The sequence below is a fragment of the Ctenopharyngodon idella genome, chromosome 17 (assembly GCF_019924925.1).
Source record: "Ctenopharyngodon idella isolate HZGC_01 chromosome 17, HZGC01, whole genome shotgun sequence".
In the NCBI taxonomy this organism is placed as follows: domain Eukaryota; kingdom Metazoa; phylum Chordata; class Actinopteri; order Cypriniformes; family Xenocyprididae; genus Ctenopharyngodon; species Ctenopharyngodon idella.
Window position 1 is genome coordinate 3558002 of NC_067236.1, and position 4955 is coordinate 3562956.

The 4955-nt window shown below is 36.7% G+C and overlaps 1 long non-coding RNA gene across 1 annotated transcript; it reads left to right on the plus strand.

Annotated features, from left to right (window-relative positions):
• The first annotated feature begins 2204 nt into the window (after positions 1 to 2204).
• LOC127498755 (uncharacterized) lies at positions 2205 to 4081 on the plus strand. The gene is made up of 3 exons (XR_007925962.1): positions 2205 to 2413; positions 2501 to 2593; positions 2730 to 4081. It is a non-coding gene; the product is annotated as an uncharacterized LOC127498755 (long non-coding RNA).
• Positions 4082 to 4955: the final 874 nt, after the last annotated feature.

Genomic DNA, 4955 nt, shown 5'->3' on the forward strand with positions numbered 1-4955 from the left:
TTCTAAAGGATAGTTGGGACGTTTTTTTAAATTTGAATAAAATGAGACTTTCAAATCACATGAGCCAATATTTTATTCCCAATAGAACATAGATAACATAACAAATGTTTAAATGGAGAAATTTCACACTTTTATCCACTAAATGAGCTCATTTCAAATTTGATGTCTGCTACAGGTCTCAAAAAATTTGGCACAGGGGCAACAAATGGCTGAAAAAGCAAGAAATTTTTAAAAAATCAGCTGGGAGAACATATAGCAACTAATTAAGTTAATTGATATCAGGTCTGTAACATGATTAGCTATAAAAGGGATGTCTTAGAGAGGCAGAGTCTCTCAGAAGTAAAGATGGGCTGTGAAAGAGTGCGTAAAAAGATTGTGGAATACTTTAAAAACAATGTTCCTCAACATCAAATTGCAAAGGCTTTGCAAGTCTCAATCTACAGTGCATAACATCATCAAAAGATTCAGAGAAACTGGAGTAATCTCTGTGCGTAAGGGACAAGGCCGAAGACCTTTATTGGATGCTTGTGGTCTTCGGGTCCTCAGACGACACTGCATCACTCATCGGCATGATTGTGTCAATGACATTACTAAATGGGCCCAGGAATACTTCCAGAAACCACTGTCGGTAAACACAATCCACCGTGCCATCTGCAGATGCCAACTAAAGCTCTATCATGCAAAAAGGAAGCCATATGTGAACATGGTCCAGAAGTGCCGTCGTGTCCTGTGGGCCAAGGCTCATTTAAAATGGACTGTTTCAAAGTGGAAAAGTGTTCTATGGTCAGACAAGTCCAATTTTGACATTCTTGTTGGAAATCACGGACGCCGTGTCCTCTGGGCTAAAGAGGAGGGAGACCTTCCAGTGTGTTATCAGTGTTCAGTTCAAAAGCCAGCATCTCTGATGGTATGGGGGTGCATAAGTGCACGGTATGGGCAGCTTGCATGTTTTGGAAGGCACTATGAATGCTGAAAGGTATATAAAAGGTTTTAGAGCAACATATGCTCCCCTCCAGACGACGTCTATTTCAGGGAAGGCCTTGTGTATTTCAGCAGGACAATGCAAAACCACATACTGCAGCTATTACAACAGCATGGCTTCATTGTAGAAGAGTCCAGGTGCTGAATTGGCCTGCCTGCAGTCCAGATCTTTCACCTACACTCAAAAAAATGATTCTTGCCACTAATTGAAATTAAGCAAACAATTCAAATAAAATGTATTTAAAAACGTATAAAATAACTATTATTATTCCAAATTACTTTTATACAACATGAATGAAATGGATTCAAGACCAACATGATGAAATTACATAAACTATACTTAATTCATTGCCATAAGGCGCAAATGCAAATAATGCGCATGCTCATTGGAGTCTGGAGTCAAATAACAACAACTGAAGGCGGCAAACTGGCAACGGTGATCTACTGTCTGACTCAGCGAAAAGTAGGATTTGGATGCATAGATGTGAGATATGTTTATTAACGATTTAAACTTCAACAATATCAATTTTTATGTTTATTCGATCTTGTTTTCTTAGTTCTAGCATGAAGGCACATTTTTGCTAAGGCGAATTAACTTATATTTTAGTTCTTCTCAGCTATAAAAAGAGTAGTATTTGTAACGTTGATCATTGTAAGATATAACGCTATGCTGTCGACTTGACTGTGCATCATGTTTGCATTCAGGCAGATTACGCGTATTATTATTATTTTTTTTTAATAACAGATTCGTCATTTCAGCGATCTTTGCTAACGTTATATGCTTTGCAAATAAGCCAAGACGTTGCTCAAACACACTTCATTAAATATATACGTTATCTACATTGTAAACGTTTATAGGCTTTCACATTAAAATGTCTGTCCACAAATATTGGTAAATTTGATCATTTCGAGATATGTGTTCAACTGACTGTGTATTTTTGCATGTTTGGACAGATCTTCAATGTGCATTTTACTTTGCTTGAAATATAGCTTGAAATATAGTTTGAAAATATACAAAAACATTGCACAGAGTGTCTCATTCGACCATATATAAACTAAAAATGTATAGATTTCCTGTTAAAACAAGTTGTGTTCTTTTCAACCTGAGTCGTAATTTTATTAAATAATAATAATAATAATATAAAAATATAATTTAATAATAATAATAACAAAGTGTATGAATTGAAACATTCTTAAACATTGACATTTTGAGGAGAGATTCAGGCAACCTGTTCACAGTAAATGAAGTAAGTGTTGTCATTATTTACATTAAGACATTTTTTGTAAATTACAATAATTTCCTCTACAGTAGGCCTCTATCTCTTCCATCTTCCCTTTCCTTTTTTCCTCTCAGATAAAAGCATAATTTATGTGGATAAAGACTGTGCCACTTCTGTCACCGTTCATAGCAGCTGGACAGATGCAAGTTGTGGTAAATTGCATTACAGTTCTTTGGAACTAATTACAAAGATTGAACTATAATCAATCACTGTTTTTTAATATGTGTCATATTTTTCAGTGCGAAGACATACACATCAAACGAGACTGTGTCATAAAGAGTCTGTGTGTGTATCTCAATGAGGACATTACAACACTTGTCAAAGAATTCCAGGTTTGTACTGTATACATACTTTTTGTAATGACCTAAATAAAGTATATTGCTGTGTGCTGCTAATATTTCAATGAAACTAAACAAGGTGTTATTTATTTATTTATTAATTCATTCATTCATTCATTTACTTGCTTAGGACTGCAATCCTGAAGGAGATGAGGGAGGAATTTCTGAGACCACTCTGGGCCTTTTTGTGACCCTTAAAGTGCTGAGTACTAGCCAGATGATGTTGAAGTAGCAACAGAGGGTGTAAAACTGCTACAACACTTAAGAGTTTTTCCTTTGGATTAATAATGCTGTTCAGATTGATCTACGCACTCAAGCTACGCTCAGAGTCTCAAATTCACATTTTAATTCTTCCAGAAGGTAATGATGAATTTGGACTTTAGGACATCACATAGATGTTTCCATCCCCTGGAAGGACATTGAAAACTTTTAAACTTGTTCTGTAATGTTGAATTGAAGACAGTATGATCAATGACACTATGAACCGATGACACTAACTCAAATCAAGAGACTGCACCTAATGCACCTTCTGGCTTCCTCTCTGATACATTTAAACACATTTAATTTTTTGTTCACCAAAACATGAACATTCTGTCATTTATTACTCACCCTCATGTCGTTCCACACCCGTAAGACCTTCGTTCATCTTCAGAACACAAATTAGGATATTTTTGATGAAATCCATGAGCTATCTGGCCTCCGATAGACTGCAACACAACTATCACTTTCAAGGTCCAGAAAGGTAGTAAAGACATCATTAAAATAGTCAACATGACTGCAGTGGTTCAACCTTAATAGTATGAAGCGACGAGAATACTTTTTGTGCGCAAAACAAAAAAACAAAAACAAAAAAAATGACTTTATTCAAAAATGTCTTCCCTTTTATGTCAGTTTCCTACGCAGTTGATGTTGTACACACAAAATATCTTAATTTGTGTTTTGAAGTTGAACGAAGGTCTTAGGGGTTTGGAGGTTTGGGGTTTGGTTTGTCCAGGAAGTTAACTTGTGAGTAGCACACTTGGGCTACTGAATGCCTAAATGCTGAAATTTGGCGGACAACAGAAACCCTGTTATATGTAAAGTAAATTATAATCCTTCAGATTGCTTTCCTTTTTTTCCCCCAAGTGTCCTGATTGTTTATTTGTTTGAACAAATGTTTACAAGGAATGTAACCATTTACAGATCTGTATCAAGTTTTAGATAAGTGAAAGCACAAACTGATGACAATACTATGCAGTGAGATCCCAATATTACCTTGAAATTGTGAAAATAATGTTTGATGTTGAAATTTGGTTCCATGTTGATCTATGAACTTGTTGGCACACAGCCATAACCATTGTGTTAGTTTGGGAGAAGGCACAAAACTGCAGTAAACAGTTGCCTTAATTTGTGAAATACTGCATTATGTTCTATTTTTTTGTCAGATTGGATGTTTCTTATTATTCCTGGAGCAATTGTGACAATAAATGTTTATAAATGTAACACGTGTTTGACCATTTATTTAATATACAGTGGGTACGGAAAGTATTCAGACCCCCTTAAATTTTTCACTCTTTGTTATATTGCAGCTATTTGCTAAAATCATTTAAGTTAATTTTTTTTCCTCATTAATGTACACACAGCACCCCATATTGACAGAAAAACACAGAATTGTTGACATTTTTGCAGATTTATTAAAAAAGAAAAACTGAAATATCACATGGTCCTAAGTATTCAGACCCTTTGCTGTGACACTCATATATTTAACTCAGGTGCTGTCCATTTCTTCTGATCATCCTTGAGATGGTTCTACACCTTCATTTGAGTCCAGCTGTGTTTGATTATACTGATTGGACTTGATTAGGAAAGCCACACACCTGTCTATATAAGACCTTACAGCTCACAGTGCATGTCAGAGCAAATGAGAATCATGAGGTCAAAGGAACTGCCTGAAGAGCTCAGAGACAGAATTGTGGCAAGGCACAGATCTGGCCAAGGTTACAAAAAAATTTCTGCTGCACTTAATGTTCCTAAGAGCACAGTGGCCTCCATAATCCTTAAATGGAAGACGTTTGGGATGACCAGAACCCTTCCTAAAGCTGGCCGTCCAGCCAAACTGAGCTATCGGGGGAGAAGAGCCTTGGTGAGAGAGGTAAAGAAGAACCCAAAGATCACTGTGGCTGAGCTCCAGAGATGCAGTCGGGAGATGGGAGAAAGTTGTAGAAAGTCAACCATCACTGCAGCCCTCCACCAGTCGGGGCTTTATGGCAGAGTGGCCCGACAGAAGCCTCTCCTCAGTGCAAGACACATGAAAGCCCGCATGGAGTTTGCTAAGATGGTGAGAAATAAGATTCTCTGGTCTGATGAGACCAAGATA